The sequence below is a fragment of the Nothoprocta perdicaria genome, unplaced genomic scaffold (genome assembly GCF_003342845.1).
Source record: "Nothoprocta perdicaria isolate Ctin4 unplaced genomic scaffold, notPer1 scaffold_227, whole genome shotgun sequence".
In the NCBI taxonomy this organism is placed as follows: domain Eukaryota; kingdom Metazoa; phylum Chordata; class Aves; order Tinamiformes; family Tinamidae; genus Nothoprocta; species Nothoprocta perdicaria.
In genome coordinates, this window is record NW_020455449.1 from 820,039 (window position 1) to 843,207 (window position 23,169).

Here is a 23,169-nt window from a genome sequence, read left to right on the forward strand (position 1 = left end):
AGTAACATTGTGTGGTGTGGTATATAGCATGTGACTAGAGAGAGAACTTCCTTCTTGCCCAGTTTTGAGGTTTTAACTATGAAATGTCGCTAGTAATATCACATTTATTTTTAAGTATACATGACAAGCCTCAGCATGTTTCTGAAAGGCAGAAGCTCGGATGTGAATTTCTTATCTTTTTTGAGGAGGCTAAAAAAACATTATTTTTTGTGTATGTGTTTTAATATTATAAAAATATTTGTGGTGAATACAGCAATTTGTCTGAATATTAAAGCTACAATATCACCTTGGATTTATTTACTTTTACTCGGAGACTAAAGGAAGTATCACAGTTATCTTCCCATCCCCTCAATAGCACTCTCAAAGAATCACGGAATGGTTAAGGTGGGAAGAGACCTTTGTAGGTCATCTAGTCCAACTCCCCTGCTCAAGCAGGGACACCCAGAGCATGTGGCACGGGATGTCATCCAGATGGATTTGGAAGATTTCCAGAGAAGGAGACTCCACAGCCTCCCTGGTCAGTCTGTTCCTGGTCTCTGTCCCCCTCATAGTGAAAGCAAAAGTGGTGCTTGAATATTAGCCAGCTCCCCTGGACTCCCTTTCCTTCTAGGTCCCTGGCCCAGGGGATTCCTAGGAAGGAAGGGAAGCTCCTCAGGAAGCTCCTCCCTGAAGAGGTCAAAATCGACTCTCTTGACGTCCAGTGTTGCAATCCAACTTCTTGTCCAGCTTCCTCCATGCAAGGATGTGAATTCCAGTATCTCATGGTCACTGCAGCCAAGACTGCCCCGAACCCTGACATTTCCCACTAGACCATCTCTGGTAGTATCAGGTCTAGCAGTGCCCCTCCCCTTGTTAGCTCGTCAGCCACCTGTATCAAGAAATTATTCCTGCAGTGTTCTGCAGGAACCTGCCGGACTGTCTGTTCCTGGCTCTGTGATTATCCCAACAGATATAAGGGTGGTTGAAGGCCCCCGGGAGGACCAGGGCTTATGATCAGGAGGCTTCTTGCAGCTGCCTGTAGAAGGCCTCATCCACTCGCTTTTCCTGGTCCGGAGGCTTGTAGTAAACTCCCACAACAGTGTCACCCCTGTTGACCTGCCCTTTGATCCTCGCCCACACTCTCTTGACCCATGCTTTGTCCTCTCCTGTGCTGATCTCCAAACACTCCAATTGCTCTCTCACATAAAGAGCAACTCCACCACCTCGCCTTCCCAGCCTGTCCTTACTGAAAAGCCTAAAGCCCTCCATGGCCACATTCTAGTCATGAGCGCTGTCCCACCATGTCTCAGTAACTGCAGTGAGACCATGGTCCTGCAACTTCACACGCATATCAATTCTCCTTGTTTATTCTTCATGCTGTGTGCGTTTACATAGAGGCATCTGAGTTGGGCTCCCAATGTGTCTCTCATTTTAGCTGGGGCAGCTGCACCTTGACTATGTGGGCCTTCTCATGTTTTGCCATTTCAGGTTTAGGGTTCCCTTTACAGGCAATGGCATTAGGCTGCTCTGAGTGGCATGAGCGGCCTTCTCAAGCTGTGGTCATGGATAATCGTCATGAAGTTTTCTAGGCTGAGACAATGAACAGCAAGAATGTGTGTAGTGTGTGTTGAGAATATGGTTAGCTGAAGACAGTTTAAAGCAAATACAGAACTATGGGTGTGTAATGGATACAGAAGATAAGATTTTATTAGTTTATTTACAATATGAGTTTTTCAACTCACAGATCTAGAAAATCAATTGAAAGTTTGCTAGTATGTACAACATCCTTACCAATTAGTAAAGTAATATACTTAATTAGGAATACGGTAATTTTTCCCCTCTCCTCTGTAATTTGACTGTCAAAAACTGTGGTGCATGTTAGATGTTCTTTGTGATGTACTTCAAAAGTTATCTTTACAAAAATAAATGGAGAAGAGTAGAAAGGATCATGTACATAATGACTTACTGGAGGAGGAGCTGTTTCAGAGGCTTTCACATAGTTCCCATTACTAAGGAAACCACTTATTTTGTCTGTGCATGTTTTGAATAGATCTCTCATTTGAAGTCTAGTGCTCAAACCCTGAGGACTGCTTTATTGCACTGAGAAAGAAGTGAAGAAAACAAAAGACAAAAGGCTTCAAAACACCACATCTTTAGGGAACAGGGTCCAAAGTTGCTGGATAAGATGTTTATGAAAGTGTATACATATGTTTGTATTTGAAGTGTGTGTGTGTATGTACATGTATATATGTATTTTAAATACTTTGTTCCTAGCAAAAATTAAAATATTAATAAGTAAATAGAGAAAGCAGATGCCATTTTCTCCTATACTTTGCATTTCTTTATTGTAAGGATATAGGAGAAATACAGTTTACCATTTAGATATTATCAAGTAAAAGTTTTGATTTAATTCTCAGAAATGAAATGTTGTGTTAGTTAGAAGCAGAATGAGTAACTATCTAAGGGCAATGGCTAAAATAAGGCTGTCAGGATGGCAAGGGGTTCAACAGTTGACCGAATGTTTGCTCAAAAAACCTTTGGCAAAGTTCCTGGCTGCAGATTAAGACATGACTGCAAATAAACTTGTAAACATATTTACATTATATTGCTGTTAGCAAAGCACCCATTTTCCCCAAGTGAATGTTGCGTTTTGTTTTGATCAAGAACTGGACCAAGTACCTATATTAAAAATTGAATTCTGAGTCCCTCTATTATAAACTGTGCATGCATGACGCATCCTTCAGAACAAAAAGCTGATTTAGTATGGTCAGACAAATGTGGTTTGGGGGAATATGTATTTAAAGTATAAGTATTTAAATTGCTTGGAAATGAATCCAAATATTCCCTTAGAGATCGTAATTGTTCACAAATGGAAGCTGCTACTAATAAATATTATAATCTAACAGATTACCAGGGAACTATAGGGAAATTAAGTATGTAGCTAATAAAAATTCTTATTTGTTGTTTCCAAGATTACTGTCTGAATAATATCAGCTAGTTTTTCTGTCCAGCAGGATAGAAAACTGAGTACAAAGAAAGACATTGTCATTTTTAAGGTCCTATGGATCCCATGACTCCGGAACCCTGTTGCATCATTCAGTTTTGCACCAGCAGGTGGAGGTTCTGTTTAGATCTACTCAAGAAATTCACAAAAACTCTCAAGATACATGACTGGTTTACTAACATTCTAGAAAAGGATACAGCAGATTATAGACTCTTACATCTCTCCAGATGCTGGGCACTAGACAGACTTCCTGTCAGACCCTGTCAAACTGCAGTTCCAGGCCATGGTGAGATTCACTGGTGTTGAGGCCCTTAGGGTTTTTACAGGATTTTCTTCAGGTGAATGTTTATAAGAAAACATATTGTTTTACCGCAAGATAAGAATAAGGACATGCTGGTGGTATCGTCATTGATGTCAAGTTGGTGCTACCTACATGCTCTTATATTACAATTATCTGGCTAAGCTCATGCTATGTTGGGGGAATCATGCCACACAGCACAGTCCTGACTGCCAAGTGATTTCTGCAGTGCCATAAGCACAGTGTGGGCCTGGGGCCAAGTGGTATGTGTGGTAACACACAGCATGGCAAAGCACAGGCCTGCATCTCCTCAGGTGTCAATTCCCAAGGTCTCAACTCATGTGTGCACCATTAATTCCTCAAGAAGCAATAGTCTTCTGGTTGGGACCTCTACAAGTTCGTATGCCACTGTAGGCATATGAACAAGAGATTACCTAACACCAGCTTTGCAGAGATTTATGCATTTCTATGTACACAATTCCGAAACAGACAGTGCCTTATAGGCTTTTCTCTTTAACTCCCTACCTGGTAAAAGAGAGAGAGAATGACAGCAGTGGTAAAGCTGAAATGTCCTTGTCCTGACTTAGTTGAATACTTTAGGGTGAAATAAAATAAATATCTTTAAATTACATTGAGATATCAAACTGGAGTTCTGAAAGAAGCATAAATTTTTAATATTCCAGAGTATTTCTGTAGTTTCAATCCTATACTTGTTGTGTTTACTTTCTTCTCTCTTATTGCAAGGATTCACAACAAGTCTCAAGGTACACTAAAAGCATTGCTATTCATTATCCTTAAATTTATGCTTGCAGCAAGAAATAAGATCTTCAGTGTTTGGTAATACTGACAATTTCTTTTACAGTCTAACCCATATGTTTCCAAAACAGTGCATCAGCCTCTAACTCCCGTCTGTATTATTACAGAAGAGATGCAATCAATAATTTTTTTATGAAATAACTTGGATAGGCACCCTCAGAGAAAGCTTATATACATTTCGACACAACAGTGTCAGTTTACCTGGTGAGGACCACAAACGTCTTTGATCTTAACAGGCAATTAACAGTTAATAATTGAATATATAATCCTTCTTACCAGGAAAGAGGAATCAACATTTTTAAATAATTTAAACATTTGAGTAAATAAACTAATAAATAAAACATTAGATAATACAATATGAATAGTAACTCAGTGCCAAGTACATTTTGTGATGACACTAGTGCCAGGAGGAGACAGAGGACAAGGAGCAGGAGAAAGAGGAGGATGGGGAAGAGGAGGATGAGAAGGAAGCTTCCCATGGGGGAGCAACTCAGAGGGAGAAAGAGATGAATTCAGAAATACTGTATGAACTTTAATCATAGAAAAGAGATTACACTCAAAATAGCCTAGAATGAAAGGTCCTTTGGAGTCCATAAAATACAATTTGGCTGTAAGTTGTGGGCTTATTAATTAGAAATAGCTGAGGAGGAAAAAGAATCTCTTTTACTGGTCAATCCAGGACTAACTATGAACTGACAGCATGCTGCGGCTGTTAAAAAGGCAGATACAATTCAAGGTGTACCAAGAAAGTTTTTCCAGAAGCAAGAAGGAAGTAGTAGCCTTGGCATCTCATCTAAAATAATTAATTCTGTTGTGGTTTTGTGTTGAATAAAAGGTGAACTCAAACTTTCAATGCATGGAATTAAATGCTATTCAGATTACTAGGAGCCCACATTACAGAGGGGTTTATAAAACTGTGCCATGTTTAGTAGAGAATGCAGCGACAAATACATCTTGCTAGTACACAAAGATAAGTAAAACTAGCAGAAAGATATATGTGACTGGTCAAATTTGTATTTGGAAATTGGAAAATTATTTTTTTCTTTTTTTTCTTTTTTTTTTTCCTATTTATCGCATCCTGGGCCTATTTCCAATGGAAATAGTTTGGGTTGAGAAACAAAATCAAGAACAAAATAAAACAACAACCCAGCTCAGACCAACTGAACAGTAAAGCAGTAAAGGTAGATTTTAGCATATTTATGGAAGAGTTGATAGCTACAGTAGAAGGTGCTAGGCACAATATTTCAGGAAGGTCTGCCTAGTTTTCTGTTCCTTATCAAAGATAAACTCTACTTAGCAGATTTTGGTGCAAGTCTGTTCCCAGACTCTACATTCAAAATTCTAATAAACTGTCTCTGTTAATTTTGTATATTTGGGATCATGGAAATTATTAATTCAGGTTAATTTAATAAAATATTAACTGAAATACATTTTTTCAGTTTTTAATCAACTTTTGTCAGTGTTTGCCACAGTAAGGATAAATAAAGCAAATCAAAATTTAATAATACATGTTTATTTATTACTGTAAAATAGTGGTCTGTCCATCTCTATGTTGCTAATAATTGAATGGCTTTGGAAAATATCAGAAGAAAAAGGAGTAACCCATGTGATAGTCTTATTTTCCACTTTTCTTGATGTTTCTGGAAACAGTAATCTCCTTGACAGTATTTTCATCCAAATTATCAAATCATCATCCAAAGGTCTTAGATTTTACCTGAAATTTTGCTTCCAACTGCCATATTGATCACCAAAGAGAATTCTCATTTTACTGATTTTACTGTTCAGTCTTTTCAGTGCGTCACTTTTTTTTTTTTGGTTACTAAGACAGATAATAAAGCTTTCTAAGTTCAGCAATAAGAAAGTCACAAAAAAATTATTTGGAGTGATTATCCTACATGCAAAATTCAAACTACCCCAAATTGCATAACTTTTGTAGTATAATAGCTTAGCACTCTGAATTTTGGCTAAAAATATTTTTTTCTATGGGAAACTGTAAGAAATAGCTGTCATAAATCCACTTTTTAAATACTTCATTACCTCTTTGTTGGACTGTATGCTGAGTGTCTCTTTAGCCAATAGACTTCCTATGTGGTCAGCCATCTCCTGAAGTGTTTTTAAAAGGCGGGCACGTTAACTCATTTCAGATTTTCCTACAGAGAGATATTCATCAAGGTAACAAACTCCATGATGGCAGAGAGTATTTTTTCTCATTATTGCTAATATAAATGTTATGCTAAACAGGAACTGGAACATGCATGGTTATGGCCTTAATGAAATAGTAATAACATTGAGATTGGAAATCTAAGCAACTAAAAATGCATGGGCTGAGCAGGGAGAAATCAGGCTGCTGACTCAATGTCACATTTTGCTAACTACACTCTTAGGCCACATATTTTTATCAGGGCTACTGTTATATCAAATGAAAAATATTGAACTGAACATAAAGGAGACTCAATATTGTCATTTACAGACGAGCCTCAAGAGCAACCTAAACAGTGGATCATTCTGTATGTCAGGTAGGAGTAGTAACTTTTGACCAGTAAAGGAGATTCTAGTAATTCCATTAATTCCACTGCTCCCTCCAGAGACTATCCCAGTTCTTGTGTGAGTGTAGCTACTTTAGGAAAGAAGCCAAAAACTACATTGCTACCAACACAGCACTTCCAAGCTTTTAATTGAATATTCTAACCCAGCTATCCATAAATTAACTTAAATTAACTTTGAAGCTCACTTTCTACTAATCCATCATCCTTATGACCAGTGTTTCCTCCTTCTTTGTGGTTCTACAAAGAATGTTCAGTATCACCTTTATATCTTCTGTATCACCTTTTCTCTTCTGAAGTATTCTACATGGAGAGCCCTGCCTCTCCACCAACTGTTTAGGTCCTTGTTCTTGCCAGCTTCTGTCCAGGCAGATGGATATTTCAGTTCTCTGCGTCTTCCTTAATTTTGGTGAAGAAATTATCTTTTGTGTCTTTTGTATCAATATCTGCTGCCCTCAGTGCTTTGCTCCTTGAGTCACAAGCCACAACCTCATGCGACAATTTAAATGAGGGAAGGTGAAGTCATGGTTACAGTCAGTTTGTTTTCTTTTTGGTGGAAGGGAAGAGCAGAAAGAGATGTAGCAGGGTGTATCATTCATGGGTAAATAAATGCTTTGTAAGCCTGTAGAGCAAATAAACTGAAAGGTCAGTGTTCTAGCTTTGATGAGCTGGTTAGAGAAGCTTTTTCTTGGCATATGCCAGTATGACCTTTATTCTTCCCACTTTCAGCACAAATGCATTTCAAGAATTCTAGGATAGTGAAGGCAGCAAATAACCAGTACCTCTGCAAGCAAATTTTCAGACGGCTCAGTGCCTTTAATAAATTCTGACTCCCTAAATCTTGAAGGTCTGTTCAGAATATATAAAAACAACATTTGAATATTTATTGTAAACTGGTATCTTCAACATATTTATTGTCAATCTTTATTTCTGTAATTTTAAAAAGTGCTCTGCTGATTTTTTTAAAGTGACACTGACTTTTATGATATTGGCTAAGGAGAAGTATAATATGAATTGTTATCTCTAAAAAGTTCACTTTTTTTTTCTGAGACAAATAAATAACAAATTCTTCTCAATGCAAGTGTAACCAATAACAAATTAGACTTTTTTTCTTAACACATAAGTCAATAAAGAGTTAAGGTATGCTACTGAACTGGCTTAAATATAAAGAAACAGGCAGGTTCATGATTCAGAACCAAGTATCCCATCTATCTCTTTTACAAGTTAGCAACTGTGTAGTAGTAGCTTTAGTTAGCTTAATCATGCATGTGTCACAACCTTTAAACAGTAAGATTAATCAATCCTTTCAAAAGAGCTCTAGTATTAGAGAACTTTATATTATGTAGGAAATCTTTTTTGTTCCAAGAACCATACTTCTATTATTTCTCATGCATTGGAATCCTGTGATTAATAAAATCTTCATAAATTTTATAAATGGTTTAAAGAAAGGGCAAAACTATTTTTTAAACAATGAAAGACTGAAGTTCTTTGTTTTTGAAAGCATTCAATGGACTGAATAAACAGACTCCTTACCTTTAGTACTGCATAATGAATTATTTGAGTAGTTCAGTGGAACAATGCTCTGGTTCTCTCTAAAGGCTTAGTGAAAATGAATCATTTTGCAATGGCAACATGGGCTTATTAGCTCACTAATTTGCAGTAATTTATAGATAACATCTCAAGGAATTGGAAGGCACGGAAGTGTTCTTACTTTTACTGACAGATCATTCCAGAGCATGCTTGTAAGGAATGAGATAGATGTCATAATTTTTTTTTTTTTTTTTAACATTGTAGGATTCAGAATTAAGGATTTATAACAAGAAAACAGCACATGTTTTTATGAAGTCATGGAAAACATGAAGTGATTTCTTATAGATTAGTAATTCATATGCCATGGTTACTGTTTTCCAAGTTTCCATATTGTCTTCTTTCATACCCTTGGAAAGGAAACTTTCACTTCTTCAAAAAAGAGAGATACTTCACGTACTTTTCTCTGAAAACTTGCTTCAATTTTATGTCTTTTTTCTTTTTGTCGTGTTTATTCTTAGATATTTAGTTCCTTGTGTTTAAGATATTCTGCTGTTCACTTTTCTCTGCTTACATAGTGTACTTTGTAGCTATACTTTGTAGCTATATGATCATTCCAGTGTCTCAGGAACTTGAGTCTGTGATGAAAATTTGTTAGTCACCCTCATAATTTATATATAAATGTAGGTATGTAAAAATGTGTATAATATAATGCATATCTATGACTGAATATAACAAGATCTGAGATGTATGCCTATGTATGTGTATTAGAGCATGTCTTCATTTTCCAAATGTTCATTTTCCAATAGTTCCAAGCAGTGAGAAATACAACAAATGCAACAAATGCAAGATGGGCAAAGAAATAAATAAAAAGACACTTTTGCATGATGGATGGTTATTTATTCTGATTATGAATCTTTCTGTTTGAAAAGTTCACTGATTAAATACTTGAATTAAGTTTAAGATTTACATCTGTATGTAGTGCTACCTAATTGGTTAGATAATAATGATGAATATTTTCAGACTTGTTTTACAATACATTATAGAACAAAAGGCATTATATCACAAGTGAAACACAAATATGTCATCTTTGCACAAAACTAAATAGCTTGAATGCCAAATTTATGACTTCTTTCAGTAATCTTTGTTTATATAAACCTATTCAGATAGCCCTATATAGCCCTATGCATAATGTCGTGTTGAGAAACCTCAGTTTTTCTCTTATTTATAGATTTTTTTTTCAAAATACAGAATTCCCTTAGAAAGAATTATTTTGGACAGATATGTTCTAGCTGTCATTCCATTTCTTACCTTACTTCTCTGTCAGAACTATGAGCTGCTACATTCAGTGTGGTGACAAGGCTATTCTTCAGGTGTAAAAAATAAATGAAAGGGGTGATTTTTGATAACATTATTATCCAGTCTTGCAGTTAAACCTTTCTCTAGTTTTCATACAGTGAAAAAAATATACCTTCAACTAATGTAAACAGCTTTGAGTCTCACCTCATTTCATTTTTATTTCTTACTGCAGTTCATTTATTTACATGAAACTTGATGCAATATTATGCTAGACTTGACTCTACTGACTTTGCATGTCCACAGATGATGCAAGTAGCCTTTCTGTGTCATTTTTTTTGTTTTTGTTACCTACATGAAACATAGCTGTATCTTTTACTACTCACTGCAAAATATTATCAAAGCATTTAAATAAAATGCTATTTCCAGTAACGTTTGATAAAGAATTCTCCCAATGCCCTTTGTTTTATTTCTTAAGAAAAATGTATATTTTATCTCCCTATATCTGCTTATAGCACTATGTCATGTGCAGAAGAAGCACACCTTGTATAGGTGTCGAGGACGTACTGAGAGTTTGATGAATACCTTAAAAGTATATACTTTAAAGTCAAATGAATACACTTAGAAGTGAAAGTCACAAAGTAGAACTAAAGGGCTACATACTCAAGCATGTGGCTTGTGTGCTAAAGGATATTATACAACATTTTTTAAGCTGGAAAGAATAGCTTTTTAGTCAAATCAATCTTTTAATCAAAATCAATCTTTTTAAATAACATAACATGAAAATAAATAACAATATGAAAATAACATAACATTGCTAGTTAAATATCTGACATGAAGTGATTATGTTATTATAAAATAATAAAATTTTATGTTATTTTCAATCCAAAAAGCATCATTAGGTTGTGATAACATGGCAACAGCACAAGAAACAGCAAAAGATAAGGACCTTACTTCTTAGAACCATTTTTTGGTCACTTAAAAGTTGACTTTGTAGAAGTATTTAATTTCTATTTAAATAATAGGTGTTGATGAATTATTCCAAGAAGGAAGTTGTATGCTAATGCCAGAATTATTTACAAAAATGTGAAATCATCAATCAAAAATGGGAAGACAGAGAAAGCTAACAAAATTATGCAGTGTATTTTTTAGCTGATTCTAGAGTTCATTCCAGAATTCTTACCATGCAACTTGTCTCTTTTCTTTTAAAAAGAAATTAAGGCTGAGATGCAGTATGAATAGAATAGAATACTAATCTGTGAAGATATATTAAAAATTGAAAACTTGATTTTTAAACTAGGAGCACATTCAGCAGAGACAAATGATTTTGATTTTATTGGACTGCATACTTAAATTGTATCATTGTATTATGGAACAGTCTTGTCCTTCCTTTCCTAGAAAAATGTATAAATAAATAGGCTAGCAAATCTTTTCTTCTTTCTATCTGGAGTTCCCAACTGAGAAGAAGGATGGCACTGCTGAGAATAAGTAGAGCAGATAAAGAGATAGGGAATGTAAAAGATGGAAAGTGTCACTCAGCACATGAAGTTGTCCTAGCTGAGAAAATTAGGATATTTTAGATGACTGCTATCTTTAGCTAGTGCTTACACTGTCAGCACTTAAATTTTGGCCTGAAACTTTCCTTGCTTGATCTCCTCCCCACTGTGAGTTATTTTTGTGAGGTAAACAAAATGGTTTTGTTTATTTTTCCAAAAAAAGTTAGGTAATCATAAGCAGAAAGCGTTTCAGAATATAACATGAAAGTTTCAGTATTTTATTGTGTTTTTAAATCGGCAAAAGAGCTGAAATTATTTTAAATTGCAAAGGAAAAACAACATTTTTAATAGCAAAACCTCCTAGGTCTGCTATTTGCAGAGTTATGTGCAGCAGCAATTGTAGTGCATATATTACACAGTGTAGAATGCTGCAGTTGAAATAGATAGAAAAATACATCTTTTTATAAGGACACTTTGTGGCTCAGGAGAAAGTAAGTTTGTTAAGCTTAATCCTGGAATCAATTTCACATTTTCTCAGCAATACTTTGCATGAAACAGAAGTTAAAAGAAGTTAAGAGTGAATCTTAACATCTTAATAATTTTATTATTGCTGCAAGTTCTGCCCCTTCCACCTTTTGTTGTATGTTTTCTGCTTTTGTATTAATATTTGGCCTGTGTTTTCTGTTCCTGTCAGTTCTTTAAAATCAAGGAAATTATGTGTGCACATAAAGGCAGTGATTTCTAGCATCTATTTAGTTTCAATTCTAGCCACTCTTCTTTGTGTGTTTATCAAAGATGAAGAGCTAACAGGAATAGTGTTTGCAATGCGTACAAATTCTGGCCTTCAGTTCTTATTTCTTGAGGAACTTTTCCGTAGATCCAAAAGCTTTGTAGTGTCAGAAAAGTGAAGCTGTTCTGTGTTCCTAAGTCATATAATAACTGTGGGAAGTTTTCTTAGCTGCCACCCTGAAGATGAACAAGGGGAGTCCTTTCACAAGTCTAGCTCTATTACCTATAGTCCCCTTTAAAGCTTCAGGGCAGAAGTTTGTCTTTATATAAATACGTAAGTTAAACCATAAATATTTGGACAGATTTTATTTGATTTTTTAATGTCAGAAAGTCTGCCTGTCCTCTTTTTTGTTTTCCTTGTTCTTTGCCCTTTCTTGGTAGGTGTTCCCATCACACAGCTATGCATTTCATAGCTATGAAGTGAGTGCAAGCAGCTCTGAAGACTGCCCAAAGCAGGACTGCATAGCTGGGAGCAGGAAAGATGAAGAGAAGGAGGGAAAAAATCAGCTCCTTCCTCTGCTGGCAGCCAGCTCAGCTGCAGTGGGGCACACAATGACTTTTGGAGACCTACCTGCTGCCTGCAGTTGTCCCAGCCTTCTCCTGGCCACAGCTGCGTGTTCCCATTCCTGTTCCTGTGTCCATACCCATTCCCATTCCCTTCTGTGGGCCCTCTTATGCTTCTGGCCCTTTGCTCAGCCCTTTTAGCATACTAGCTCAGCTTAATGTTAATTACCAAAATGTGCTTCATGCCCTGCTTTCTTAGCATTTTGCAATGCTGCAAGGATCCTGCAAATGCTAGGTCAAGAAAAAGACCAAGTCTGAGAGAAGATCTGGGCAATCCACGCTTAGGAGGGCTGAGGCTGATGAAGAGCTAGGGCCTAACACCGCAAGTGCTGTTCTAGGTGTCTGCGAGTGACACTACTGAAAGAAGCTTTACAGAACTTATTTTCACTCTGATGCTGACTGTTGACACAAGAACTTGTATGAAAAAATGGATAGGGGAGTGCATCTGGCCAGGAAAAAAAAGTCTTTCTCTCCTTCCTCTTGAATTAGTTTAATCTAGATCAGTACTAGCGCTGAAAAAAAATATATATAAATTATCAAACAGTGACTTGGAGGCAATAAAAAGCATTTTTCTCAGTAGAAACATGAAGGCTGGAAGAGTGGGAAACTGCATATGTCTATCAGAAGAAGAAAAGTCCACACAGATCAGGAAAGTCAGAAAAGCAAGCATGAATGTAAAAAATGTGGTACAGAGTACAAAACCTAATTAGGAACTGATAAGATTTTTCTGTTATGAACTGGGAGCTTATAATTGAAAGTGTCAGTGGAAGAGAGAGATCTGGGTTTATTAGACTCAGGATGACTAAAAGGCACAAATGTGACATGGCAATGAAAAAAGACAACTGTAAGGATATATCGGGATGTGTTAGTTACAATAGTTTTAGGGGAGAAAAGACATAAAGCTTATGAACAAGATACTAGCAGGATGTTACCTGGAAATGTATTTGTAGTTCCAGCCATCTGTGATGGAAACATGAATTCTACATGGAAGAGGTGTGAGACAGATAACTAAAGTTAGAGAAATAAAGACTCTTTTACACAGGTGTTATAAAATAATTAGGCTTATTTAGACTTGTAGAATAAAGAAAATGTACTGTCCTGTCTTTCTCCTCAAGGTAAAAAGCACTGACAGTGTGAGAATGTCTGTTTAAGCAATAGGACAGTGGGAGAACAAATTTATATACGCTGGTAGGGATCTATACTGTAAAATTACAGTCAATAACTACATGGGATTAAAATTTTGATTTGCCACTTCACTAAATGAATATATGAAATAGATAATTGTAAAGTCTACACTAAACTTGGAAATGAAAAGGCACTTTCTAAATTAAAAAAGAAATTCATCTTATTTTTTTTTTTTTTTTCCTGCACCAGAAGTGCTGGAAGTAGAGGCAAAATGGGAGAAAATAGGCACCTGCCTCTTTCATTAGAATAAAACAATTGACTGCTTCTCTTTTAATTATGTATTATATAGTGAGATTGAAGATTATTTGCTGAGACATGAAAGGATGAATTTTTGAGTGAGAGTTGAACATGATTATTTTATGTCATGCTTTCACTCTTAGGATTTCAAACCATGAAAAAAGTCAAACTGTATGAAGGTGTGCAGGACTTCGGTTATGAGTCATAAACAAATGTAAAAATTTAAACTTGTTCGATAAATGGTAGTAAAGATACATCTGATTTAAACATGCTTACTGAAAATTTTCCTTGGAGGTTTAAATGGCAATGGTTGACCTCTTATGGATTTTATGTGCTTGATAAGCTGTGCTATTTTTGGAGGAGAAAACAATGAGCAAAATTTCATGGGAGAATGAAAACATGGAAGACATTTTGTTCTCCCATAACTTAAAATTGTTTTAAATGTTAACTTTCTGAATTTTATAGTGGTGCTCCAAATGAAATATCCTTAAGAACTCAAAAATAAGTTCAAATAAAATGAAATGAAGTGAACAATGAGCTGAAAGATTGTTCCTGGATTTTTCTAGAGAGAGATTACTGAAGATTGTTAGTGGTTTAATTAGTACTTTCTCCATTGTGATTTTATACATGGAATGTAAAAACTCTGTTTCCTTGTCAGGACTGGCACATTTACTGCTACTTTCAGACAAGTAACAACCAGTATAAAGAACTTACCTATGAAATACATAAATCCTTTAAAAAAACTTCCTTAAATACTCAGCCGAAGAGTCATCCTGAGTATTAAGATATCTTCAAATGATTTAAAACTTTCCAAATTGTACATACTCTAAGGTTTTCTTTCCAAAAAAAGTACCTGCTTCTCACATTCATTCTTATAGGTGTATATTTATTCTAAAATACATCAGTGTATCTTTCTCAGTCCAACCTTTTACAGTACAGTCTGTACCAAGCAAGTTCAGAGTCAACCCCAGGAGTGACTGTCAATGCATATGTAAATCATTTAATTCCTGTAGTTGCTAAGTACATCTCATCATTTTTTTCTAAATTGATAGAGAAATTGAATACATCAATTCTCCAAGCGTTGTACATTTGAGCATTTCTGTGAAAGAGAAGGAATAATGCAGCTTTTTATGTGTCCCTGACGCCGCAAGGCACTTCGTCTCAATTCAAGGAAGTATTCATAGCCAAAAAAGCCCTTAAGCACATGCCTAAATGCTTAGCTGAAGCGTGGCCAGTTAAGCAGCTTGCCAATATTTCATGTCCTGAGCAACAGTCTACTCTTGCTTACCTTCATTTGCCTTCACTACGGTTGATAAGTTTGCTTAATGCAGAGACTGCTACAAATGCAGCCCACTGTTAGGAGCCTTTGAACAAAGTAGTTCCTTAACTCTTGAGCTATTCAGAGTGGTGCAGGTGTCCTCTGTTTCGGCTGAGGACCCAGTTCCCATTTAGGAGCTTTGTTGCTCTAGTTACATTACTGCTCTTGCACTCTAGCTAGTAATTTAAACCATCTACAAAATACACAGTATACAGTGGCTGGGTCAGCAAGGCCATTTAACACTTTTTTTCCTCTTCCTACAGTGTATCTACATGTGTAAAATTAATATTTTATTAGAGTTGTGTTTCTGTATTGAATATGCATTTTGGCTGTGTGGTAAAATCAGTTTACATTGAGCTTTAGTTTGTAATTATTATTCAAAGCTTCTGAGGTAATTGTTTAATTAAGCATCAATACTGGCCAATATTGTGCCTTGGGAAGTTAAGCAGAGTGGTGGGTACTTTCCAAAGAGAGGGCTGACGCATATTTCCGTGGTGAAAATGAGAGATAATATTGACTATAATGTTTGTGCATAAATGCTTAGCATGCATTTAAAAAAATGTTTATGAGCAGGGAAGTACAAATATGACTCTCTGTGGACTGCAGCTTTGTTTAGGGTTTTGGAAAAATTTAATCTGAGTAATATTTATGCAGGGCTTATTCCTGCTCTTGCAAGTCTTGACAGTATTAGGCCTGCCACTATTGATTGTTAGAGAAATTTGGGTTCATTAGATAAAAACTAAATATTATGCCAAAAATTCAGATTAATTGGTATTTTATTAGTTGTAATACTTTTATAGTGAAATAGTTAAAATTAATAGTTAAAAATTGGGTGCTTACACAGTTTGTCTATTCTTACTTTTGAAAGTTTCTAACTGCAGTCAAGACCAAACCTACTATCTTTAAAATGGGTAAATAGCATTTAGTTCTAACTGCAGTGTTCTAATCAACATTAGGTAAGAAATAAAGTTAATTATATTCATTGTTAGACTAAGAGATCTAATTTGATGAGGACATGTGTGTTCAGTGTCTTGACCATGCAGCTGGTCTCCTGTAACTCAACTGTTGCTGTTTTACTTTAGTCCTTATCTGTGAGGCATGGTGAAGATAAGGCCGATGATTGTGATATGCCAGAAATCACAGCCACAATTTTTTTTTTCTTTGTCATAATTTGACTAAGAAACCAAATCCATGTATTGAATCCAAAAGTGGGACTTATACAAGAGCCACTGACTTATGTATACATCTGTGTGTACTAATTCAGAGGGGCTTAGCTTGCTATTTTCCTCATTCTTCCTTTTTTTTCTACTCTCAGACACTCACATATTTTTGCACTGTCGTGTTGCTGCAGTCCTTGACCTTCTTATAGCAATTTTTCCTATTATAGGATCTATTATTTTTTCTATTAATTTTACTCATTCCCACTCATTGATGCAACTATTACTCTTCAGATCAAGGCCTTTGTATTCTTTTTATTCTGTAAAACACTAGAAAACTCCTTTTGGCCATTATATCGACCCATTTTCTTTATCCATACTTTTATAATTGTACTTTGCTTCCGTATCGAGTCTGCTAATATTGACAACCCATGTGGGAGGAGTAAAGCCACTAACGTTTGGCTCATTCTTAGCAGTGTATTCTGTAAAATGAGATTTTTTACTTGAATGTGAGGAAGCCTTATTCCAATAGAAATAAAAGCCAAGGCTTTCAGCTTGTTTCACAATAGTTACCTATTTTATTGGAAGCAAAGTTTAATTTAGCTTCAGGAATGCTGGCCTACATATCTTTACCCAGCAGTGTGAGAAAGGAGTCTCAAATGAATGCTAAAATTTTGCAGTATGTCTGCACAACTTACACAGGTAAAATTTTATAGTGATGTTTTCATTAGTTGTCTTTCTTTTGAAAGTGAAACTATGGAAAATTGCCTGTGACTGGGGTGACACCATGAATTAGAAAGGACATGAATTTAATTTCTTATAGTGGCAGCTGTGTCTGGTATTTTAAAATGGTTTTGAAGAAAAACAGAGGAAGGCTAATTAATGTGTTTATGTAAGTTCTACAGATTACAGTGTTTAACTACAGTCAGTTCTGCTTTAGTATGGAAGGAAATGATAGTTGTCCTGTCCATGTCTGTAGTGGTGATTTAGGGTCTACCGAAATGAATAATTAAAAAAATTTGAATGCTGTGGTTGCTGAAGACAAAAGCAATTAGACAGTAGGCTGATGAGGTGAACCTTGTGACAAAATCATTTTATCCTAAATGAAGAAAGAAAGATTTCAGTTTAGATGGTGAAAAGTGACTGAATTGCAAACTGCAGTGCTGCATTACCATGAGCATAAAACATTAAAGTTTGTTCTTTGATGACAAAAAATTGCTAAGGTTGATAACACTGCCAAATCTGTTGTACTCAAGAGAAGTAGACTCCTTTGCTTTATGGGAGTAGTGAAAAGCCTTATCTGCTTCCCCAAAGGTCTCGTCCTCCTGTTGTAATTTCTAAGTTCTAGCAATGGTAATAACAGAGCTACTGGCATTATATTAAGACTTCAGCAAATACCGGTTTTATTGCTACCATGTTAAGCAAACTTCAACAATGTTGTTGTTCAAATGCCTGTATGCGTATCATGAGGTGTGTAAACTATTTTTCATGCTGCAATTAATTTTAGACCTTTCATTTATAATGTCACACAGAAACTACCTTTTCTTCTGCTTTCCTTTCTTTGCAATTCTAGTTTCTAAAGCATATATATACATTTTAAATTAGACTGTTACTGTTTTAACTTTTTTTAATCGATGATAAACAAATTGTCGTAAGCAATTATAACTTTACAGATGAAGAAATATACAAACTGTGAAAATTTAGTTCTGGAGTTCACCTGTCACTAAGATTCAAATAGAACAGAAACAACAGCAGCTTGTACAGAAACTCTTCAAAAGCTAAGTCATCTCTGAAAGCTGAAGTTTTACAAAGACTAATATAAATTGTATTTTAGATTTTTTAGGAAAGAATCTTTATACCATAAAAATGATGATCCTAAAGGCTAAGAGAGATAGAGAAAATGTTCTCTAAGACTCTAAGAGTCTTAAAACTCCTTTCTTCACAGGAAAAATGAAAAATCTATAGGTAGACTGGTGAATTTGAGTCAAATTCAGCAAATAGTTTTGGCAAAAATGTTAAAATTCAGAACTTATATATTGTTTTACTTACATTGTATGCATTTCATTAAAGATGAATAGCTATATTAATTTGTATTTGAAGACATAATAAAGCTCAGCAATGTGTCCTACAACAGAGCTAGTGTCCAGTTTTTATTTTGTTCCCAGAAGTACTCTCCTTTGAAAGAACATTTCTAAGAATGGTCTTAGTGCTTGTGTTCAAAGCTCGGATGTCTTTCATTTCAAGGCAGTGTTTTTTAATTTCATGAAACTGTTTGATCCCTTTGCTGATGATATTATCAAATAGCTTCGTATGCTATTTTTCTGTTTTGTAGTGTTTGCCATTCAAAATTTCTCCAAAATGAGTACAATAACTACACTATTGTTAAAATGAAAAAAAAAAAAAAGAAAAAAAAAAGAAAAAAAGAGTTAGCTGTCCTCACTGTGTAACTTATGAATCATTCTTTTTCAATGGATGATACTTCATCAGTGTAAAACTGGATTGGGAATATGATAAAGCATAAGGGAGTGGGGAATCTCCAGTTTAGAGATGTTTCACTGTACACTAATGAAGCCATTTTTTGTACTTTGTTAAACATGTGCATTCACACTGTGAATGTCAGTAAAAGTAGGAGTTTTACCTGTGGGTTTTGCATGTGCCGATAACATGACAGCTCCACTATGCTGCTTTAGCTGAATAGAGGGATTCAGTGTCATTGGGACAGCCTAGAGGATGAGGCACTTCGGCTACCAGCTGAAATTAGGCCAAAAAAACACAGAAACAAATTAAAAAAAAACTGTAATGAGAAGAATTTTTCAGAGTGTTACATTTTTATGAAGTGAAAAAATCAATATGTAGAGGAACGTTAATTTTATTACACGTTAAAATTTTAACGGACTGAGAGAACAAAGCGTAATGTAGCCTTGGCTGGAATAAAGACAGCTTTGCTAAATGTGCTTTAGTCCATGGAGCTCCTCCTTTCCCAGGTGTGCCATATTCCACTTTTACCTATTACTGCAAATTAGCACATCATTGATTCTTGCTCTTACTAAAGATCCGTAGATGCCATCTTATTTCACTCTAAAATTGAGATGCCTTTTCTAGACCACTTTACATCAGAAGCTGTCAGGTTTTCATTAGTTGTCTTCGACTTTGAGTTTTAGATGCAAAATGTGATGTACTAAACTACAGTTTTAAGCCTCTATAGATTTTGATGATGTGATCATTCACTTTCCTTGTCATCTTATGCCTGGAAATATTTTTTTACCTAGATTTCAGATTAGTTGTATAGTAACTCAGTATATTGTAATTTTTGTATTTGAGAAAACTCAAATATGGTCCTTTATCTTTTAAAGGTGGTGTTTTAACATCCTGACTTCGTACCAGGTGATTTTCAAATGATCTATTATTGGGCCAATACTATACAGTTGGTGTTGTACATTTTCTAACTACTAGGTGGTATGGCAAATCTCCAGAATTCTGAATAACATTAGAAAGATGTGTAACTTTTAGCACCTAATGCTATTATACAGAACTGTGAAATAGCAATTTTAACAGTCTAACTGACAAACAATGTTAAGGTAGAATATTATTTTAAGGAAGAAAAAGAGGAGTATCCTCATGTGTAATGTGACTGAATGGCAAATGCTTCTTGAAAAGGAAGAAATAGTTAAAAGTTTAGATTTCCTTAAGATTGCATACCTACTTATTTTATATGCATTCACATAGTCTGACTTTGGCCAAGAAGAGTACTAAGAATACATAGCAATTACACAAAAAGTTCATTTTTATGTTATTTTCTAAGCAAATATTTCTGTGATCTTCCAATTATCTTCCTGTATATGTGCTAGGAGGTGTCAATCTTGATTTCCTGTGCTTGTATGTCTAATATTTCTGTATTATACAGATTTTTATTATATAAATTAGCACATGTACTTGTTGATACTTAAAAAGACTAAATTATCAGCTCTTCAGTGGCTTAAGGTTAATTGCCATAGTTATCAGTTTATTAAATGAAGAATGGAAAATAGGAATACCTGCTCTCCTGAGGTTGCTTCCAATTCCACTACCTCTTGTCAATGTAGAATCAACTTATTCTAAATTATATCTGACAGTTGTCTGCCTAACCTACTCTTAATAGCTTTCAGAGACTGAATGGTTTAAGCTACCCTGTATTTCTTAAATTTACTTATGTGACAGCACAGGAGACAATACGAAAGCCTAAATTCATTAAGTTGTAGAATCATCTTTCTTACTTTTTTTTAAGAAAAAAAAAACCAAACTATCACCATTCACTTGACAAGGATTTCCCTCTTATCCTTCTTTCTTTTATTTTCATTATGTTGTCTTATGTTGAAAAAAGTTATTAAGATTATAGACTAATGAAGACAATATAATGTTTTTAAATATATTAAATTATAATGTAATATTTTGTATGTAGATCTATTAGACACAAGCTTTTACTGACACAATGAAGGAAGCAAGATTGCATCTACATTAAAACATACATTAATCAATAAAACAAGTACTTGCAATGACCACACAACTAATGGAAGTTTTAATTTAAAAGAGAAATGTTAAATACATGTTCTTAAATAAATATATATGTGTGTGTTCACATCATATATGTGTACATATGATCTATGTATGTCCATTTTTATGTATCTATAAAGTAAATGTTTATATTTTTGATAAATATAAGGTAAGACTGAAGAAGATGAACTGAAAAAAAATTGTCGGGTCTTCCATAGGACACAATGTGTTAAAGCTAAAAGGCATAAAATGAAGGCTGAATCTTGAGGAAAAAGATGTCTTTGGAAATAGATGTGTTAAGATGAAATGATCTCCCAAGAGAAACAATAAAAATTCTATTGTTTAACACATTGCAAACTTGACCAGTAAAGTACTGGAAAATTTACCACAGAGAATAATCTTGCTCTAGCAAGAATATTGCTAGGCAGTTTTTATCTGTACATATATGATTCTAGTCTATTTTTCTTACTCATGTTTTAACCACCTCTTTTAAAAAGTCTTGAAAGAAGATGATGTACTGGAGAAAGAAAGAAGTAATGCGAAAGAAAAAAATCCATAGACAACGTGTATTGATTGAATATGCACCTTTTAGTTAGTACTTTCCTTTTTTTTTTTCTAAATTTACTTATTTTTTAAATTTGCTCCCTTTTAAGCATTTACTCAGTTAAATTCAATAAAGGGAAGAAAACTTTTTCCTATATCCAAGTGAAGTGACTTTGAGAATCTTAGAGCAAAAAAAAAAAAAAAAATTTCTACACATGTATAGCTAAGTATTCTTGCGATCAACATGCTAAATGTCAAGAAGGTAACAATCCTAATGATTTTTTTTTTTAAGATTTATTTTTAAGGTAATAGATTCTTATAAGGATATTGTTCAAAAATTTAAATCTTTCTGTCATATATGTATTTTGGAAGGAGTATGGATTTCTACTTTCAAGTTTGAAGTGGAGTAGTGTAGAATTTTCTCTTAAAAATCTACAATGAAAACATTAGAAAAGCCAGTGAATTTGCTAATTATCACATAAATGACTTGAAAGATTAAAGAGATTTTTGGGTAACATTAAAATATACTTGGAATATTTTTAAATGAAGACATATAAGCATCCCTACTGACACTTGAAAAGAAGAAACAAGTTTTCTGAAAGTTAAAGTACCTAACAGTAATTCTTATATGAAAGTTTCCTAATATGTTTGGTGATAATAAAGACTTCACAACTTGATTATGTTTGTAATTTGATCCAGGATAGGCACAATAATCTTGAGATATAGATGATAATTAAATACAGAATATAATGAGAGATGTTTACAATATAGATAGTATTTTCTTTAGGAGAAAAATGCTGCTCTTGTGAAATCTTTTATGCCTTAAAGGAATAGTGATGGAGAGGTATACACTGAACTACTTAAATGTTGTTAGCAATATGTACTCAAGTCTATGGAAAGTTTAATTAAAATCTAAACATATTTACTGTTACTGCTAGTCTTATGATTGAAACACAATAACTGCTGTGTGTGCTGCATGTACTATACCTTCCCTGGAAGTTTGTATATGACTCTTGTCTTCTTCAACAATTAAAAATAATATATCCCTGAAATCTCTATGTTTTACATCTCTCACCTGGAGAATAATTGACCCTTGTAGTCCAGGAATTTACCTTCTCACTCACAAAGTAAATGTACACTTTGTACTTTCAGCTGTAAGTACCTACTTAACACAAAATGCATCTAACCTCATTCCTACAACCTACTGTTCTTCTGGTAGACCAATCTGTACTTCAGTCAGTGGAGGTTTGGCACTGAGGATGAGGTATGGATAAATCTCTGCCTAGAGATGAATCTACTTAGATTCTGAATCTTCAGCCAACATATGTGACTCAAAAATGCAGAGGGTAAATTTGAATTGGCAGATGCCAAATTTGCATTTCATTTAATGTTTATGTATTTTCATAAAGGTATTTTTAGTACTATGTAAATAAAAATGCCAAGATGTTTTTTCTGAAGTAAATTCAGAATTGTTGTTAAGCTGCTGGCATGTAGCATAGTGTCTCAGAATGTAGTAGATCATCTTTTTTGAGAGGTGTTCACATACTTGGGTAAACCTTAAAATAAAACTACTGAAATATATCTTGTGGAAGGTTTTAGAATATTTTCTAAGAATTATAGAATGTGCCAAAAATATGTAGACTCAGTAGTCCACTGCAGACTGGTTGGATTCAAGAAAGGGACGGAGTCTCGCTAGGTTGTTAGAGTCCACTGATTTCTATCATTACCATCAACTAAACTTTGGAGGTTTTTCATTTCAACAAAACCCTTTTATTGTGTTCAGGTATCTTTACAAGCAGGAAATCTTGTGTATTGCGATAACAGTCATCAAGCTTCCTTTTCCTTCAGAGCAAATAAATACCACTTGCCACTAATATCCGTATACGG

The 23,169-nt window shown here is 34.6% G+C and overlaps 1 protein-coding gene across 2 annotated transcripts in view; it reads left to right on the forward strand.

The window, feature by feature from the left end:
* Window positions 1-23,169, forward strand: part of IMMP2L (inner mitochondrial membrane peptidase subunit 2) — a 431,091-nt gene that overhangs the window by 206,255 nt on the left and 201,667 nt on the right. The window lies entirely within an intron of this gene.